The sequence below is a fragment of the Mesoplodon densirostris genome, chromosome 1 (assembly GCF_025265405.1).
Source record: "Mesoplodon densirostris isolate mMesDen1 chromosome 1, mMesDen1 primary haplotype, whole genome shotgun sequence".
Taxonomy (NCBI): domain Eukaryota; kingdom Metazoa; phylum Chordata; class Mammalia; order Artiodactyla; family Ziphiidae; genus Mesoplodon; species Mesoplodon densirostris.
Window position 1 is genome coordinate 166820295 of NC_082661.1, and position 22052 is coordinate 166842346.

General features: G+C 38.4%; 1 protein-coding gene across 1 annotated transcript in view; it reads right to left on the bottom strand.

Moving 5' to 3' along the window:
* Positions 1-22052, bottom strand: part of STIM2 (stromal interaction molecule 2) — a 177917-nt gene that overhangs the window by 154505 nt on the left and 1360 nt on the right. The window lies entirely within an intron of this gene.

Genomic DNA, 22052 nt, shown 5'->3' on the forward strand with positions numbered 1-22052 from the left:
GTGGGTTTGTCATATATGGCCTTTATTATGTTGAGGAAAGTTCCCTCTATGCCTACTTTCTGCAGGGTTTTTATCATAAATGGGTGTTGAATTTTGTCAAAAGCTTTCTCTGCATCTATTGAGATGATCATATGGTTTTTCTCCTTCAGTTTGTTAATATGGTGTATCACGTTGATTGATTTGCGTATATTGAAGAATCCTTGCATTCCTGGAATAAACCCCACTTGATCATGGTGTATGATCCTTTTAATGTGCTGTTGGATTCTGTTTGCTAGTATTTTGTTGAGGATTTTTGCATCTATGTTCATCAGTGATATTGGCCTGTAGTTTTCTTTCTTTGTGACATCCTTGTCTGGTTTTGGTATCAAGGTGATGGTGGCCTCATAGAATGAGTTTGGGAGTGTTCCTCCCTCTGCTATATTTTGGAAGAATTTCAGAAGGATAGGTGTTAGCTCTTCTCTAAATGCTTGATAGAATTCGCCTGTGAAGCCATCTGGTCCTGGGCTTTTGTTTGTCGGAAGATTTTTTATCACAGTTTCAATTTCAGTGCTTGTGATTGGTCTGTTCATATTTTCTATTTCTTCCTGATTCAGTCTTGGCAGGTTGTGTATTTCTAAGAATTTGTCCATTTCTTCCAGGTTGTCCATTTTATTGGCATAGAGTTGCTTATAGTAATCTCTCATGATCTTTTGTATTTCTGCAGTGTCAGTTGTTACTTCTCCTTTTTCATTTCTAATTCTATTGATTTCAGTCTTCTCTCTTTTTTTCTTGATGAGTCTGGCTAATGGTTTATCAATTTTGTTTATCTTCTCAAAGAACCAGCTTTTAGTTTTATTGATCTTTGCTATCGTTTCCTTCATTTCTTTTTCATTTATTTCTGATCTGATTTTTATGATTTCTTTCCTTCTGCTAACTTTGGGATGTTTTTGTTCTTCTTTCTCTAATTGCTTTAGGTGCAAGGTTAGGTTGTTTATTCGAGATGTTTCCTGTTTCTTAAGGTGGGATTGTATTGCCATAAACTTCCCTCTTAGAACTGCTTTTGCTGCATCCCATAGGTTTTGGGTCGTCGTGTCTCCATTGTCATTTGTTTCTAGGTATTTTTTAATTTCCTCTTTGATTTCTTCAGTGATCACTTCGTTATTAAGTAGTGTATTGTTTAGCCTCCATGTGTTTGTATGTTTTACAGCTCTTTTCCTGTAATTGATATCTAGTCTCATAGCATTGTGGTCAGAAAAGATACTTGATACAATTTCAATTTTCTTAAATTTACCAAGGCTTGATTTGTGACCCAAGATATGATCTATCCTGGAGAATGTTCCATGAGCACTTGAGAAAAATGTGTATTCTGTTGTTTTTGGATGGAATGTCCTATAAATATCAATTAAGTCCATCTTGTTTAATGTATCATTTAAAGCTTGTGTTTCCTTATTTATTTTCATTTTGGATGACCTGTCCATTGGTGAAAGTGGGGTGTTAAAGTCCCCTACTATGATTGTGTTACTGTCGATTTCTCCTTTTATGGCTGTTAATATTTCCCTTATGTATTGAGGTGATCCTATGTTTGGTGCATAAATATTTACAATTGTTATATCTTCTTCTTGGATTGATCCCTTGTTCATTATGTAGTGTCCTTCTTTGTCTCTTCTAGTAGTCTTTATTTTAAAGTCTATTTTGTCTGATATGAGAATTGCTACTCCAGCTTTCTTTTGGTTTCCATTTGCATGGAATATCTTTTTCCATCCCCTTACTTTCAGTCTGTATGTGTCTCTAGGTCTGAAGTGGGTCTCTTGTAGACAGCATATATATGGGTCTTGTTTTTGTATCCATTCATCCAGTCTGTCTTTTGGTGGGAGCATTTAGTCCATTTACATTTAAGGTAATTATTGATATGTATGTTCCTATTCCCATTTTCTTAATTGTTTTGGGTTCGTTATTGTAGTTCTTTTCCTTCTGTTGTGTTTCTTGCCTAGAGAAGTTCCTTTAGCATTTGTTGTAAAGCTGGTTTGGTGGTGCTGAACTCTCTCAGCTTTTGCTTGTCTGTAAACGTTTTAATTTCTCCATCAAATCTGAATGAGATCCTTGCTGGGTAGAGTAATCTTGGTTGCAGGTTTTTCTCCTTCATCACTTTAATTATGTCCTGCCACTCCCTTCTGGCTTGTAGAGTTCTGCTGAGAGGTCAGCTGTTATCCTGATGGGGATTCCCTTGTGTGTTATTTGTTGTTTTTGCCTTGCTGCTTTTAATATGATTTCTTTGTGTTTAATTTTTGACAGTTTGATTAATATGTGTCTTGGTGTATTTCTCCTTGGATTTATTCTGTATGGGACTCTCTGTGCCTCCTGGACTTGATTAACTATTTCCTTTCCCATATTAGGGAAGTTTTCAACTATAATCTCTTCAAATACTTTCTCAGTCCCTTTCTTTTTCTCTTCTTCTTCTGGAACCCCTATAATTCGAACGTTGGTGCGTTTAATGTTGTCCCAGAGGTCTCTGAGACTGTCCTCTGTTCTTTTCATTCTTTTTTCTTTATTTTGCTCTGCAGCAGTTATTTCCACTATTTTATCTTACACCTCACTTATCCGTTCTTCTGCCTCCGTTATTCTGCTATTGATCCCATCTAGAGTATTTTTTATTTCATTTATTGTGTTTTTAATCGATGCTTTATTCATCTTTAGTTCTTCTAGGTCCTTGTTAACTGTTTCTTGCATTTTGTCTATTCTATTTCCAAGATTTTGGATCATCTTTACCATCATTATTCTGAATTCTTTTTCAGGTAGACTGCCTATTACCTCTTCATTTGTTAGGTCTGGTGGGTTTTTATCTTGCTCCTTCTCCTGCTGTGTGTTTTTCTGTCTTCTCATTTTGCTTATGTTACTGTGTTTGGGGTCTCCTTTTTGCAGGCTGCAGGTTCGTAGTTCCCGTTTTTTTTGGTGTCTGTCCCCAGTGGCTAAGGTTGGTTTAGTGGGTTGTGTAGGCTTCTTGGTGGAGGGGACTACTGCCTGTGTTCTGGTGGATGAGGCTGGATCTTGTCTTTCTGGTGGGCAGGTCCACGTCTGGTGGTGTGTTTTGGGGTGTCTGCGGACTTTTTATGATTTTAGGCCACCTCTCTGCTAATGGGTGGCGTTGTGTTCCTATCTTGCTAGTTGTTTGGCATAGGGTGTCCAGCACTGTAGCTTGCTGGTCGTTGAGTGAAGCTGGGTGCTGGTGTTGAGATGGAGATCTCTGGAAGATTTTCGCCGTTTGATATTATGTGGAGCTGGGAGGTCTCTTGTGGACCAGTGTCCTGAAGTTGGCTCTCCCACCTCAGAGGCACAGCACTGACTCCTGGCTCCTCAATTTGGGATGATGTGTTGTCTATTCATGTATTCCACAGATGCAGGGTACATCAAGTTGATTGTGGAGCTTTAATCCGCTGCTTCTGAGGCTGCTGGGAGAGGTTTCCCTTTCTCTTCTTTGTTCTCACAGCTCCTGGTCTCAGCTTTGGATTTGGCCCCGCCTCTGCGTGTAGGTCGCCGGAGGGCGTCTGTTCTTCGCTCAGACAGGACAGGGTTAAAGGAGCAGCCTCTTCGGGGGCTCTGGCTCACTCAGGCCGGGCGGGAGGGAGGCGCACGGAGTGCGGGGCGAGCCTGCAGCGGCAGAGGTCGGCGTGACGTTGCACCAGCCTGAGGCGCGCCGTGCGTTCTCTCAGGGAAGCCGCCCCTGGATCCCGGGACCCCGGCAGTGGCAGGCTGCACAGGCTCCCGGAAGGGCGGTGTGGACAGTGACCTGCGCTCGCACACAGGCTTCTTGGCGGCAGCAGCAGCAGCCCCAGCGTCCCACGCCCGTCTCTGGGCTCCGCGCTTTCTCCTAATTTACTTCTAATCACACCCTGGGCTTTGTCGTAACACTCCTTGGCACTGGAGGATTTTTAAGGCATAAACTATCTGAAAGCAATCCTAAATCTCCATTATACGGAATAATTTATCATGGAGATGATAATTTCACAAGGCTTCTGTAAGGACTAAATGAGATAAAACATACAAATGCCAGGCGTAAATTTGAATCCCACACGCAAATGTTCGTACACTACAAGCAGGCTGACCACTGACTCTGCCATCTGGGTATTTGGTAATTCACAATCACCATCCAGCATTCTCAAATGCCAGTGTGTATGATCAATGTCAGTTCCCACTCAGCTTACTTCACTGATACCATTATAATTTTCCCTATCTGACAAACTCTTATATAGTCTCAGTGAATACCCCTACTGTGAGGAAGGGGGGACATCTTCATTAATAACCCACCTCCTCACATCAGAGTTAGGGACTCCCAACTTTGTATTTAATTTTACTAAATACAGCACATGCCCTAATGTCCATATACCCTCATTACAATGTATCATCACCCTTTAAGTGGTTATATCTCCTCCTGGAAAACAAAGCAGAGTCAATAGCTTATTAATCCTGGAATTCCAAACACCTGATTTGGTGACTGGCATATAAAAGTCACTGAAGGTTTTGGTTTGTTTGCTTGTAGTTTTTGGTTTGTTTGTAAATGAAGAATAAAAGTAATACAAAGGGGTGAACAAAAAAGAATGTTTGTTTACATTATACCTTTTTCCAAAGAAAGGGAAAAGGAGACTTATTTTCAATACTGCAAATGTATAACAAGCACTTGTAATAAAAATTCTAAAAGATATTTTTAGTAAATGCAGGAACGCTCCTAGATAAGCTACCATAGTCATTTCCATTTAAAAAAAAATACAGAAATCTGAGGCAGTTCTATAGACTAATAACAAACTATCAGAAAGAAAAATTAAGGAACCATTCCCATTTACAATTGCATCAAAAAGAATAAAATACCTAGGAATAAATCTACCTAAGAAGGTAAAAGATTTGTACTCGAAAAACTGTAAGACACTGATGAAAGAAACTGAAGACAATAAAAACAGATGGAAAGGTATACTGTGTTCATGGACTGAAAGAATTAACATTGTTAAAATGACCATACTACCCAAGGCAATCTACAGATTCATTGCAATCTCTATCAAAACCAAGGGCAGGGCTTCCCTGGTGGTGCAGTGGTTGAGAATCTGCCTGCTAATGCAGGGGACACGGGTCCGAGCCCTGGTCTGGGAGGATCCCACATGCAGCCGAGCAACTAGGCCCGTGAGCCACAACTACTGAGCCTGCACGTCTGGAGCCTGTGCTCCGCAACAAGAGAGGCCGCGATAGTGAGAAGCCCGCACACCGCAATGAAGAGTGGCCCCCACTTGCCACAACTAGAGAAAGCTCTCGCACAGAAACGAAGACCCAACACAGCAAAAATAAATAAATAAATTACTAAAACTCCTACCCCCAACTTTAAAAACAAAACAAACAAACAAAAAAAACCAAGGGCATTTTTCACAAAATTAGAACAAATAGTTTTAATATGTGTATGGAGGGACTTCCCTGGTGGTCCAGAGGTTGGAAATCCACCTTCCAATGCAGGGGACACAGGTTTGATCCCTGGTCAGGGAACTATGATCCCACATGCCGCGAGGCAACTAAGCCCATGTACTGCAACTACTGAGCCCATGCGCTCTAGAGCCTGCACGCCACAACTAGAGAGCCCGTGCACCACAACTAGAGACAAGCCCGTGCACCACCACGAAGAGCCGACGCGCCACAATGAAAGATCCCATGTGCCGCAACTAAGACCCAACGCGGCAAAATAAATTTTAAAAATATATATATATTTTTTATATGTGTATGGAAACACACAGAGCCAAAACAATCTTGAGAAAGAACAGAGCTGGAGGAATCACGCTACCTGACTTCAGACTCTACTACAAAGCCACAGTAATTAAGACAGTATGGTACTGACATAAGAACAGACACATAGATCAACGAAACAGAACAGAGAGCCTGGAAATAAATCCACGAACTTATGGTCAATTAATCTACGACAAAGGAGGAAAGAACATGCAATGAAGAAAAGACAGTCTCTCCAATAAGCAGTGCTGGGAAAACTAGACAGCTACATGTAAAAAATGAAATTAGAACATTCTCTAAATCCATATACAAAAATAAACTCAAAATGGATTAAATACCTAAGTGTAAGACCAGAAACCACAAAAATTCTACAAGAAAACATAGGTAGAAAACTCTTGGACATAAATTGTAGCAATAATTTTTGGCTCTGTATCCTAAAGCAAAGGAAATAAAACCAAAAATAATCAAATGGGACCAAATCAAACTAAAAAGCTTTTGCCCAGCAAAGGAAAGCACTGACAAAACAAACAGATAACCTACTGAATGGGAGAAAATATTTGCAAAAGATATGACCAATAAGTGGTTAATACCCAACATATATTAACAGCTCATACAATTCAACATGAAAAAAGCAAACAACCGAATTAAAAAATGGGCAGAAGACCTGAACAGACATTTTTCCAGAGAAGACATGCAGATGGCCAACAGGCATATGAAAAGATGCTCAACATCATGAATCATCAGAGAAATACAAATTAAAACTATAATGAGATATCACCTCATTGTAAATGAGGTATCTATTAAGAATGGCTATCCATCCGCGGCTAACAGCGTGGACTCCAGAGACAGGCATGAGATGCTAAGGCTGCTGCTGCCGCCACCAAGAAGCCTGTGTGCGAGCACAGGTCACTATCCACACCGCCCCTCCCGGGAGCCTGTGCAGCCCACCACTGCCAGGGTCCCGGGATCCAGGGACAACTTCCCCGGGAGAACGCACGGCACGCCTCAGGCTGGTGCAATGTCACGCTGGTCTCTGCCGCCGCAGGCTCACCCCACTCGCCGTAACCCTGCCTCCCCCCAGCCTGAGTGAGCCAGAGCCCCTGGATCAGCGGCTCCTTTAACCCCGTCCTGTCTGAGCAAAGAACAGACGCCCTAAGGCGACCTACAAGCAGAGGCGGGTCCAAATCCAAAGCTGAGCCCCGGGAGCTATGAGAACAAAGAAGAGAAAGGGAAATCTCTCCTAGCAGCCTCAGGAGCAGCGGATTAAATCTCCACAATCAGCTTGATGTACCTGCATCTGTGGAATACCTGAATAGAGAACGAATCATCCCAAATTGAGGAGGTGGACTTTGAGAGCAAGATTTATTATTTTTTCCCCTTTTCCTCTTTTTGTGAGTGTGTATGTATATGCTTCTGTGTGAGATTTTGTCTCTATAATAGCTTTAATTTCACCATTTGTCCTAGGGTTCTACACGTCCAGGATTTTTGTTTGTTTGTTTGTGTTTTTACTTAAAAAAAATTTTTTTTCTTAATAATTATTTGGTATTTTAATAACTTTATTTTCCCCTTCCTTCCTTTCTCTCTTTCTTTCTCTCTTTCTCTCTTTCTTTCTTTCTTCTTTTTCTCCCTTTTATTCTGAGCCATGTGGCTGAAAGGCTCTTGGTGCTGCAGCCAGGAGTCACTGTTGTGCCTCTGAGGTGGGAGAGCCAACTTCAGGACACTGGTTCACAAGAGAACTCCCAGCTCCACGTAATGTCAAACAACGAAAATCTCCCAGAGATCTCCATCTCAACACCAACACCCAGCTTCACTCAACAACCAGCAAGCTACTGGTGCTGGACACCCTTTGCCAAGCAACTAGCAAGACAGGAACACAACCCCACCCATTAGCAGAGAAGCTGCCTAAAATCATAATAAGTCCACAAACACCCCAAAACACACCACCAGACATGGACCTGCCCACCAGAAAGACAAGATCCAGCCTCATCCACCAGAACATAGGCACTAGTCCCCTCCACCAGGAAGCCTACACAACCCACTGAACCAACTTTAGCCACTGGGTACAGACACCAAAAATAACGGGAACTATGAACCTGCAGCCTGCAAAAAGGAGACCCCAAACACAGTAGGATAAGCAAAATGAGAAGACAGAAAAACACACAGCAGATGAAGGAGCAAGATAAAAACCCACCAGACCTAACAAATGAAGAGGAAATAGGCAATCTACCTGAAAAAGAATAATGATAGTAAAGATGATCCAAAATCTTGGAAATAGAATAGACAAAATGCAAGAAACAGTTAACAAGGACCCAGAAGAACTAAAGATGAAACAAGCAACAATGCACAACACAATAAATGAAATTAAAAATACTCTAGAAGGGATCAATAGCAGAATAACTAAGGCAGAAGAACGCATAAGTGACCTGGAAGATAAAACAGTGGAAATAACTACTGCAGAGCAGAATAAAGAAGAAACAATGAAAAGAACTGAGGACAGTCTCAGAGACCTCTGGGACAACATGAAATGCACCAACACTCGAATTATAGGGGTTCCAGAAGAAGACGAGAAAAAGAAAGGGACTGAGAAAATATTTGAAGAGATTATAGTTGAAAACTTCCCTAATATGGGAAAGGAAATAGTTAATCAAGTCCAGGAGGCACAGAGAGTCCCATACAGGATAAATCCAAGGAGAAACACGCCAAGACACATATTAATCAAACTGTCAAAAATTAAATACAAAGAAAACATGTTAAAAGCAGCAAGGCAAAAACAACAAATAACACACAAGGGAATCCCCATAAGGTTAACACCTGATCTTTCAGGAGAAACTCTGAAAGCCAGAAGGGAGTGGCAGACCATATTTAAAGAGATGAAGGAGAAAAACCTACAACCAAGATTACTCTACCCAGCAAGGATCTCATTCAGATTTGATGGAGAAATTAAAACCTTTACAGACAAGCAAAAGCTGAGAGAGTTCAGCACCACCAAACCAGCTTTACAACAAATGCTAAAGGATCTTCTCTAGGCAAGAAACACAAGAGAAGGAAAAGACGTACAATAACAAACCCAAAACAATTAAGAAAATGGGAATAGGAACATGCATATCGATAATTACCTTAAATGTAAATGGACTAAATGCTCCCACCAAAAGACACAGACTGGCTGAATGGATACAAAAACAAGATGCATAGATATGCTGTCTACAACAGACCCACTTCAGACCCAGAGAAACATACACACTGAAAGTGAGGGGATGGAAAAAGATATTCCATGCAAATGGAAACCAAAAGAAAGCTGGAGTAGCAATTCTCATATCAGACAAAATAGACTTTAAAATAAAGACTATTAGAAGAGACAAAGGAGGACAATACATAATGATGAAGGGATCCATCCAAGAAGAAGATATAACAATTGTAAATATTGTAAATATTTATGCACCCAACAAAGGAGCACCTCAATACATAAGGCAAATACTAACAGCCATAAAAGGGGAAATCGACAGTAACACATTCATAGTAGGGGACTTTAACACCTCACTTTCACCAATGGACAGATCATCCAAAATGAAAATAAATAAGGAAACACAAGCTTTAAATGATACATTAAACAAGATGGACTTAGTTGATATTTATAGGACATTCCTTCCAAAAACAACAGAATACACATTTTTCTCAAGTGCTCATGGAACATTCTCCAGGATAGATCCTATATTGAGTCACAAATCAAGCCTTGGTAAATTTAAGAAAATTGAAGTTGTATCAAGTATCTTTTCCGACCACAACGCTATGAGACTAGATATAAATTACAGGAAAAGATCTGTAAAAAATACAAACACATGGAGGCTAAACAATACACGACCTAAAAACTAAGTGATCACTGAAGAAATCAAAGAGGAAATCAAAAAATACCTAGAAACAAATGACAATGGAGACACGACGACCCAAAACCTGTGGGATGCAGCAAAAGCAGTTCTAAGATGGAAATTTATAGCAATACAACCCTACCTTAAGAAACAGGAAACATCTCGAATAAAAAACCTAACCTTGCACCTAAAGCAATTAGAGAAAGAAAAACAAAAAAAACCCAAAGTTAGCAGAAGGAAAGAAATCATAAAGATCAGATCAGAAATAAATGAAAAAGAAATGAAGGAAACGATAGCAAAGTTCAATAAAACTAAAAGCTGGTTCTTTAAGAAGATAAACAAAATTGATAAACCATTAGCCAGACTCATCAAGAAAAAAAGGGAGAAGACTCAAATCAGCAGAATTAGAAATGAAAAAGGAGAAGTAACAACTGACACTGCAGAAATACAAAAGATCATGAGAGATTACTACAAGCAACTCTATGCCAAGAAAATGGACAACCTGGAAGAAATGGACAAATTCTTAGAAATGCACAAACTGCCAAGACTGAATCAGGAAGAAATAGAAAATATGAACAGACCAATCACAAGCACTGAAATTGAAACTGTGATTAAAAATCTTCCATCAAACAAAAGCCCAGGACCAGATGGCTTCACAGGTGAAATCTATCAAACATTTAGAGAAGTGCTAACACCTATCCTTCTCAAACTCTTCCAAAATATAGCAGAGGGAGGAACACTCCCAAACTCATTCTATGAGGCCACCATCACCCTGATACCAAAACCAGACAAGGATGTCACAAAGAAAACTACAGGCCAATATCACTGATGAACATAGATGCAAAAATCCTCAATAAAATACTAGCAAACAGAATCCAACAGCATATTAAAAGGATCATACACCGGGCCTCCCTGGTGGCGCAGTGGTTAAGAGTCCACCTGCCGATGCAGGGGATACGGGTTCGTGCCCCGGTCTGGGAGGATCCCATATGCCGCGGAGCGGCTGGGCCCGTGAGCCATGGCCGCTGGGCCTGCGCATCCGGAGCCTGTGCTCCGCAACGGGAGAGGCCACAACAGTGAGAGACCCGCATACCGCAAAAAGAAAAAAAAAAAAAAAAAAAAAAGGATCATACACCAAGATCAAGTGGGGTTTATTCCAGGAATGCAAGGATGCCTCAAGATACGCAAATCAATCAATGTGATACACCATATTAACAAATTGAAGGAGAAAAACCATATGATCATCTCAATAGATGTATAGAAAGCTTTTGACAAAATTCAACACCCATTTATGATAAAAACCCTCCAGAAAGTAGGCATAGAGGGAAATTTCCTCAACATAATAAAGGCCATATATGTCAAACCCACAGCCAATATCGTCCTCAATGGTGAAAAACTGAAAGCATTTCCACTAAGATCAGGAACAAGACAAGGTTGCCCACTCTCACCACTCTTAGTCAACATAGTTTTGGAAGATTTAGCCACAGCAATCAGAGAAGAAAAGGAAATAAAAGGAATCCAAATCAGGAAAGAAGAAGTAAAGCTGCCGCTGTTTGCAGATGACATGATACTATACATAGAGAATCCTAAAGATGCTACCAGAAAACTTCTAGAGCTAATCAATGAATTTGGTAAAGTACCAGGATACAAAATTAATGCACAAAAATCTCTAGCATTCCTATACATTAATGATGAAAAATCTGAAAGTGAAATCAAGAAAGCACTCCCATTTCCATTGCAACAAAAAGAATAAAATATCCAGGAATAAACCTACCTAAGGAGACAAAAGATCTGTATGCAGAAAATTATAAGACACTGATGAAAGAAATTAAAGATGATACAAATAGATGGAGAGATATACCATGTTCTTGGATAGGAAGAATCAACATTGTGAAAATGACTCTACTACCCAAAGCAATCTACAGATACAATGCAATCCCTATCAAACTACCACTGGCATTTTTCACAGAACTAGAACAAAAAATTTCACAATTTGTATGGAAACACAAAAGTCCCTGAATAGACAAAGCAATCTTGAGAACGAAAAACGGAGCTGGAGGAATCAGGCTCCCTGACTTCAGACTATACTACAAAGCTACAGTCATCAGGACAGTATGGTACTGGCACAAAAACAGAAATATAGATCAATGGAACAGGATAGAAAGCCCAGAGATAAACCCATGCACATATGGTCACCTTATCTTTGATAAAGGAGGCAGGAATGTACAGTGGAGAAAGGACAGCCTCTTCAATAAGTGGTGCTGGGCAAACTGGACAGGTACATGTAAAAGTATGAGATTAGAACACTCCCTAACACCATACACAAAAATAAGCTCAAAATGGATTAAAGACCTAAATGTAAGGCCAGAAACTATCAAACTCTTAGAGAAAAACATAGGCAGAACAATCTATGACATAAATCACAGCAAGATCCTTTTTGACCCACCTCCTAGAGAAATGGAAATAAAAACAAAAATAAACAAATGGGACCTAATGAAACTTCAAAGCTTTTTCACAGCAAAGGAAACCATAAACAAGACCAAAAGACAACCCTCAGAATGGGAGAAAATATTTGCACATGAAGCAACTGACAAAGGATTAATCTCCAAAATTTACAAGCAGCTCATGTAGCTGCTCAATAACAAAAAATCAAACAACCCAATCCAAAAATGGGCAGGAGACCTAAATAGACATTTATCCAAAGAAGATGGACAGACTGCCAACAAACACATGAAAGAATGCTCAACATCATTAATCATTAGAGAAATGCAAATCAAAGCTACAATGAGATATAATCTCACACTGGTCAGAATGGCCATCATCAAAAAATCTAGAAACAATAAATGCTGGAGAGGGTGCGAAGAAAAGGGAACACTCTTGCACTGCTAGTGGGAATGTGAATTGGTACAACCACTATGGAGAACAGTATGGAGGTTCCTTAAAAAGCTACAAATAGAACTACCATATGACCCAGCAATCCCACTACTGGGCATATACCCTGAGAAAACCATAATTCAAAAAGAGTCATGGGGCTTCTCTGGTGGTACAGTGGTTGAGAGTCCACCTGCTGATGCAGGGGACACGGGTTCGTGCCCCAGTCCGGGAAGATCCCACATGCCGTGGAGCGGCTGGGCCCGTGAGCCATGGTTGCTGAGCCTGCGCGTCCGGAGCCTGTGTTCCACAACGGGAGAGACCACAACGGTGAGAGGCCCGCGTACCAAAAAAAAAAAAAAAAAAAAAAAAAAAGGAGTCATGTACCAAAATGTTCATTGCAGCTCTATTTACAATAGCCCGGAGATGGAAACAACCTAAGTGTCCATCATCGGATGAATGGATAAAGAAGATGTGGCACATATATACAATGGAATATTATTCAGCCATAAAAAGAAATGAAATTGAGCTATTTGTAATGAGGTGGATGGACCTAGAGTCTGTCATACAGAGTGAAGTAAGTCAGAAAGAGAAAGACAAATACTGTATGCTGACACATATATATGGAATTTAAGAAAAAAATGTCATGAAGAACATAGGGGTAAGACAGGAATAAAGACACAGACCTACTAGAGCATGGACTTGAGGATATGGGGAGGGGGAAGGGTAAGCTGTGACAAAGTGAAAGAGCGGCATGGACATATATACACTACCAAACGTAAGGTAGATAGCTAGTGGGAAGCAGCCGCATAGCACAGGGAGATCAGCTCGGTTCTCTGTGACCGCCTGGAGGGGTGGGATAGGGAGGGTGGGAGGGAGATGCAAAAGGGAGGGGATATGGGAACATATGTATATGTATAACTGATTAAATTTGTAAAATAAAAAAAAAATTAAAAAAATACAATAGCCCGGAGATGGAAACAACCTGAGTGTCCATCATCGGATGAATGGATAAAGAAGATGTGGCACATATATACAATGGAATATTACTCAGCCATAAAAAGAAACAAAATTGAGTTATTTGTAGTGAGATGGATGGACCTAGAGTCTGTCACACAGAGTGAAGTAAGTCAGAAAGAGAAAGACAAATACCATATGCTAACACATATATATGGAATCTAGGGGAAAAAAATGTCATGAAGAACCTAGGGGTAAGACAGTAATAAAGACACAGACCTACTAGAGAATGGACTTGAGGATATGCGGAGGGGGAAGGGTAAGCTGTGACAAAGTGAGAGAGTGGCATGGACATATATACACTACCAAACGTAACATAGATAGCTAGTGGGAAGCAGCCACATAGCACAGGGAGATCAGCTCGGTGCTTTGTGACCACCTAGACGGGTGAGATACGGAGGGTGGGAGGGAGGGAGATGCAAGAGGTAAGAGATATAGCAACATATGTATATGTATAACTGATTCACTTTGTTATAAAGCAGAAACTAACACAGCATTGTAAAGCAATTATATTTCAATAAAGATGTTAAAAAAAAAAAGGCTATCATCAAGAAGAACACAAATAACAAATGTTGGTGAGGACATAGAGAAAAGGGAACCCTCGCACACTGTTGGTAGGAATGCAAACTGATGCAGCCACTGTGGAAAACAGTATGGAGATTTCTCAAAAAAACTAAAAACAGAACTACCGTATGACCCAGAAATTCCACTCCTGGGTATATATCCCCAAAAAAGGAGAACACTAATTTGAAAAGGTACATGTGCCCCAATGTTCACGGCAGCATTATTTACAACTGCCAATAAAGATATGGAAGGAATCTAAGTGTCCATCAACAGATGAATGGATAAAGAAGATGTGGTGTGTATGTATGCGTGTGTACACACACACACACACACACACACACGCAATGGCATACCACTCAGCCATAAAAAAAGAATGAAATTTTGCCATTTGTAACAACATGAATGGACTTGGAGGGTATTATGCTAAGTGAAATAAGTCAGAGAAGGACAAATACTGTATGATATCACTTATATGTGGAATTTTAAAAAACAAAATTAGTGAATATACCAAAACAAGAAAGACTCACAGATATAGAGAACTAGTGGTTACCAGTGGGGAGATGGAAGGGGGAAGGGGCAAGATAGGGGTGGGGAATTAAGAGGTACAAACTATTATGTATAAAATAAGCTACAAGGATACACAGGGAATACAGCCACTATTTTATAATAACTATAAATGGAGTATAACCTTTGAAAATTGTGAATCACTGTTGTACACCTGAAACATATATAATATTGTATATCATCTATACCTCAATTTTTTCAATGATATTTATACATTTTTAAAATTATGTAATCCACTCTCTAGGAATTTTCAAGTTTATATTGTTCTTGCTACAATAAAAATGGTCAATTTTTATATTCCCAGTTCTTTGCATCATTCTGACACAAAACAGTCATTAAAAAATGTTCAAAACTATATGCGTACACACATATTCACTGAACTCTGACTTTCTCACTTTTAGCCTCTGGGGTTTTTAGGATCCGTTTCGATCGACCTAGAACCAAATACTGGATGCACACTGCAAGGTATACTTAAAAAAGCAAATTCAAGAAACAGCAAAGGATACCTGTACCACAGCTGGACAAAGATCTGGAGTAGCTTTTTTTTATTTTTATTTTTTTTTTTGCTGTACGCGGGCCTCTCACTGCTGTGGCCTCTCCCGTTGCGGAGCACAGGCTCCGGACACACAGGCTCCGCGGCCATGGCTCGCGGGCCCAGCCGCTCCGCGGCATGTGGGATCTTCCGGGATCGGGGCACGAACCCGTGTCCCCTGCATCGGCAGGCGGACTCTCAACCACTGCGCCACCAGGGAAGCCCCTGGAGTAGCTTTTTTTTTAATTTGGTACACAGAAATACAGAAGAAAGAAATATCAAGGATTAACACAGTCTGAATGTTTGTGACAAAGTAGAAAGAACAGATGAAGATGACAGAGCAGGAAAAGAGGAAAAATTACATACTTGTCATTAATGGAAAAATTAAAAGATTTATTGCTGGAGACTAGGAATAAAGAAGAAGGGGAACTAAGATTATCTATTACTCAACATCATATATTTTTGAAAGGAAAGAAAAACAATAGTGCAAAGAAAACATGAGTGCAATAACATGGACCCGTACACTGTGCTGAATAGCAGGAAAAAATTTCAAGTAAGGATTTTAAAACCTTTTTCACTTATTGAGAATCACTTAAACAATTATGAATCACTTTCATTACTCTGGGGGTTTGTGATGAGGTTTCTTACTATTTTTTAATTACCTAAATAAGATACTCACTTCAAATATTTTCGAAATTTAAAAACCAGTTTTTACTTAATTCAGTAAAATCGTCTTTGACATTTTCAGTTCCATATAATGTCAAGTTTAGGAAAATCAAAGAGAGGTAGAGAAAGTGAAAATGACTAGAGGAAAAAATAGTAAGTTACAGAGGCCAAGATCCAGGCACACAAAAAGATAAATTCATTTGCAAGAACACTGGGACAGATACAGGCACTTGACTTCTGAAATGAACTAGTCCAAGTAAACTGTGTTTGTCATACTCTGGTTCCCTGGTCCTGGGGTGGGGGGTGGGGGTGGTTAGCACTATCTTAAGAAAACACTGAAAAGTCACTATTAAACATTCTAAAGCTAATCTTAGCCTTAATCCTAAAGTTGTTTCACTTTAGACGAGATGGCTGATAAAGCCTAACAGAAAGGAAATTACTCTCAGGACTGCAGCCATGATGGGTGTGCAGTATCACCTCAAGGGCCAAATGAAATAAAGCCAAAAGTCCAATCAATCTTTGGCTTGGGGTTCCCCACCCCCAATTCAGAACTTTCCTAGTAATGAAGTTCTCTGAGGAGGAAATGTTCAGGTAGACTAGAGGAACACAGACTGAGGACACAGGCTTAGGGGAGAATCAACCTTAAATCTGCAACAATGAAACCAGTCAAGGAGAATAGTTACTGATGGTAGGATTAGAAAGTGTCAAGATGGACTGAATATCTAATATCTACTAATATAAAGATCTAGAAGGATAAGGAAAGGAACAAATCATTTAGATTTGGCATTTGAAATCATCTACAGATCAAGTGTGAAATTCACACAATGAAATTCAAAAGTTAATTTTGAAACAAATAATATATCAGTACTCTGAGACACCGTTATTCAAATGGCGCCTGGGGGGGAGTTCAACCCTGAGACATTATAATGTTAGTTCAATCTGGAAACAGTTATCCTTTGTTAAGGAATAAACATGCATTTTTAAATATGGAACACTAAAAAGTTTCATATAAACAGTTTGTAAATCATCACGTAAGTCCAATCATATAAAAAATAGTAATTTTTTAATTAAATAGGCACATTTGAAATAAAGACGCTCTACAACAAAGTATCCCTTCTTGCCTATTTTCAAGGATTTGTACCAATTTAAGTCATTTTCCAAACTCTAGGAGTTTAAAGGTTTAAAGGCAATTTTTATTTCTTAGACTTTATATAAAGAGATTCCTTTCTAATCTAACCATAAAGGAAATTTTATAAAATTTCCTCTAAACATTTTCATAGCCACTGTATCTTTTAAACTTTCAAGACCTCCACTTCTATACAGCTTACTAATTGGCCTCTTTATTTATCTCTCTTATCTCCTCACTTCCACCCACCTAGACTTAGCTTTTCAAACACTGAGGTTATGTCACTCCCATGTTTAAAAACCACAGGGCTTCTCAACCCCTGACAGGATAATAGATTTAGAACTCTAAGTTCATGAACAAAACATTCTGAAAGGTCAAAATACCTTTTTAAGCCTTTCATTTGACCTTAAAATTTAAAGTAAACTTACATTTTCCATAACTTGTGCATGTTTAGTATTGTTAAATGTTTTAAATTACTATCTATTAAATATTTAATGTTTGCTTTCAAAATAATCTAGTAAAATGAATATGCCAAGAAAATGTATCACAACTTTCCTGTGGCTTTCCATACTCCCCAGCACATGGCCGAGTACCCCAGTTTTAGATGTGCTGACATTTTGATACACAGGGAATAAACTAGGGAATATTAAAGCTTTTGATAATTTGGCCAAACCTTCTTTCTCCTTGCATTTCTGCCACTCTACATACAACCTATGCTTAACTCTAAAGAAAACTATTAACTTATTCCTTATTCTTGCATACGCTTCCTCCTTGAAAGCCTTTTCACTCATCTCCACAACAAATCCTATCTACACATCAAGGTCCAGCTCAAACCCAACCCTCCTCCAAGTAATAGTCTCTAGTAGCCTTTCTTTCTCCAACATTTTTAGGTCTGTTAATCACAGTCTATCTCATTATTATGTCTAGTTGTGTGTATAAGGAAGCATACAACATACCAGCTAAGAATCAAAGCTTTGGAATCAGAGAAACACAGGTCAATATCCGACTCTGCTACTTACTAAATGTAACCTTGGACAAGTTACTTAAGATCATCCTGCATCAGTTTCCTCATCTCTTACATGAAAAAAGCAACTATCTAACAGAATTAATCTCACAATCAAAAACAGTGATGTATATAAAGCACTTAGCACAATACTGACTGCCAGTAATAGTTTAATAAATATACCTATTATTCCCAATAGGCAGACCCATGTCTTAGTCTCTTTTGTATTTTTTCCCATTCGTACTACATGGTATTTGGCATATGCTTAATAATTGTTTGGTTGATGAAATCTGATCAATTCAGAAGTAATCTCCTAGGTAGGTCTTAATAAGGTAAGGTCCAAATTCTGGCGAATATCAAAAAATGGCTTGCTAATCATATTATTAGCTGTTAATTTTAACATTAGCTTAATGAGTTCAAACTTTAGCTACCTTATACACAAACATAGATCTCCATGCATCATTCCGAAAATGTTCCACACTGCATTATTATCAATGAGTAGGGCAATATCCAAAATACTTGATACAGTTACTCAAAAGTCTAAATTAATCTAAAAACATTAGCATGTATCCAATCACAAAGCAAGCCTTTAGCAAATTAAAGAACTCCTGTGTGGATCCTGTTGTTAAAATTAAACTAAATCCTGAACCCAGTTTTCCAGTTGGCCCTCTGAGTTTTTCCTGTGTCAGGAGATTCCCAACAGAGACCACTCAGTTCTGCCATAGCATTCTTAAAAAGAGGACCAAGGGATGCAATGTTTCCAGACCAATAAGACTACTACCCGTTCTTAAATGGTCAGAATAGACTAGATCAAAAGGGATACGAGTATATTCTTTAATTCTGTAGTCAGCAACAGGAAAAAGAAAAAACAACCTAGAGCAATGACCAAAGACTAGTAAAGAAAGGGACTGGTATGGGACTTCCCTGTCAGTCTAGTGGTTAAGACTTTGCTTTCCAATACAGGGGGTGCAGGTTCGATCCCTGGTCAGGGAGCTAAAATCCCACATGCCTCACGGCCAAAAAACTAAAACAGAAGCAATGTTGTAACAAATTCAATAAAGACTTTCAAAATGGTCCACATCAAAAAAAAAAAATTTTTTTTTTTTAAAAAGAAAGGGACCGGTAAATGATAACTATGGAAAAGGGAAAAAAAGGAATACAGCAGAAGACCTAGCCATCAAAAGGCAGCTTCAGGAAATCCTAAGCTAAATTCAAAAGAGCTAAAGAAGCTAAATTCAAAAACATTTTCTAACACTATGTGAAGTACACTATGAATTTAACTATTGTCACAATGAAAACATTAACACGTGCAAATTCACAAAATATTACTCAAAGTAACATATATATGTATATATATAACATATATATGACAAAATATACATATTTTGTCAGAATAAATAATTGTGTTCTACAAACATGCGATATATTTATGTATGTGTGTATGTCTATTGCATATATGTGTGCCCTTTCATAAGCTATTTCTCAGGGACCATATCTGGATGAGATCAATCACTGCCTACTGGGATCAATTCATTGACTCTGAATCTGTTAGGCAAAAAAGAAAAAAAAAGTGATGTTTTGAATTATTCAAACACTGCTTTAGATTATAATCAACAAGCACTCAATCACCAATCCCTAACTTGCTTTAAATTTCAATCACTTTGAAAGTAAGAACCCTAAATATAAATGTATTGTTATTATTAAATTAAATTATTAAATTATTATTAAAATTTTATGTATCAATATATACACACACATATATATATAACTTAAGCCCTTACTACACAGCATTGTAAATAGTTAATGGTTTCACCTTATCAAAACATTTGCACACACTGAATCCTGAAAAGGTAATATAAAAAAAGAAAAGGAAATATAAACCAATATTCTTATGACAATGGGCCTGTTTATTTTGATGTGACATAGTCTCTCTCTTTAAAAGAACACCTGCTTGCTCAAAACTAAGCATGTAATAGATGATTTAAAGGCAATTTATTCTTAAAATACACTAAACCTCTAAAGTAAAACTCTTGAGAGGCAAACTTCAGTGGAAAAGACTGTTTTCTAGATTTTATTAGTAAGAGGCAAACTCTTATGAAGTTCCTAAAGGTAAGTATTTAAAATACTAATCTGAAGAGAAAAAGAGAAGATAAAATGACTTTGGTTGTCATTTTCAGAGCTATTAAGAATTCACAGTTAAATGACATCTTTAATACAGAGCCAGAGAGAACAATTCTCTCAAAATTCTTACAAGAATTTTCCATTTTCAACATTCACATGAAGCTCAGTTTCATTACTGAAACTCTCTATTCCATTTCTATCCATTAACACTGCCTAGATTATGATAACACAGTATTTTTTAAGTTCAGTCTATGGTTCTACTTCCTGAAGTGTACAACAGCAATAATTAATTACGTTCTGGGTTTAGCACAACATTTACAAATGGAAACCACAAAAGAAAGCACTATTCATACAATCAGAATAGGAAGGAGCCCCATACTGACCATATAATTCAAAGAAATTTTCAGTATGCTCTAACTGTTGACTGTATTTACATAAACTTATTAAAATGACCCAATTTAACTTGTATACTGTGTAATTTGATTATCTTAAATTTCAAGTGATTTACATAATTCAAAAAATCAATATTCAGGCTTCCCTGGTGGCACAGTGGTTAAGAATCTGCCTGCCAATGCAAGGGACATGGGTGCGAGCCCTGGTCCGGGAAGATCCCACATGCCACGGAGCAACTAAGCCCGTGCGCCACAACTACTGAGCCTGTGCTCTAGAGCCCGCGAGCCACAACTACTGAAGCCCATGCACCTAGAGCCCATGCTCCACAAGAGAAGCCACCACAATGAGAAGCCCGCGCACCGCAACTCACCGCAACTAAAGAAAAGCCCGTGAGCACAAAGAAGACCCAACGCAGCCAAAAATAAAAATAAATAAATTTATTTAAAAAAATCAAGATTCTAACAAAGGGAAAGAATATTAAGAATATTAAAAATAAATTCCAGGGTCAATATTATTTTAGTAAACTTATTTTAAAGCACTACAGCACAAACTAATTTTGTGTGATATATCAGACTTTTCATCCAATAAGAATCACCTTTCCTTTTTCACAATACCATAAATAACTCAGAGGAATTTAAATCTTCAAAAGGAAGGATTATAAACAGTTTATTAAAATAAAATTCGATCTTAAGTAATTTTCTTGACCTAATCTACATGACATACAACATACTGTTAGTGGTGAATACTACATTTCTCGAATCATGTGCCCTTTTAGCAACTACATATTGATAAAACACTAGCCAATTATTTATTAACCAAACTTTTCTGCTCAAGAAACCAAGAGCCACACTCCTATAGCTTCTAGAAACCCAAGTAATTCTACTCCTTCCCTTCGTGCATGAGGCATTAAACCTTCACATTATAGTTTTATCTTGCTACTTTCCCAATAATCACTGTAAGACTATTCAAGCATAAAGCTATCCAATCTATCCTCTCACTCAAACTCTATTACACTCCTAATACTGATCATTCTGTAATCGTTTTATCAAAATTACCCAGTGCTAAGTCTGATGTTTCAATTTCCACTTAAAGGGCTTAATATACTTCAGGGTAAAGCAAGTTAAATATTCCTATCATTATATTCCACACACTACAACTTCCAAAGAACTTGGAAAGTTTACCAACACCCTCCTCTCTACAATAGTAAACATCCTGTCATAGAACCCAGTGAATAGTTGCTTTGCTCTAAAGAACAGACCTCCTGAGCTCCACTCACAGCAGCTGTTAGCAACTTTGAAACGCCTGTTGGACTATCACTTTGGTTAAATTAATGATGGGTCATCTTGTTCCACTTTACTCTTCCCTTTTTAGTCTTGCAATTATGCAGAAAATCTACAAAGTACTTTTAAAAATAAAGTACAAAAAAAAAGCTTACTTTAAACTCCACTACTTTTCCAAAAGAAATCATTTCAAGATCCTTACATCATTACTTAAAACAAAACCTATCAGTAGTACATGACAATGGAAAGCTTTAAAAGGATTCAATTTTCTACCTCACCTTACCACATATGTTCGCCAGTTTTCAATAATTTCAAGAAC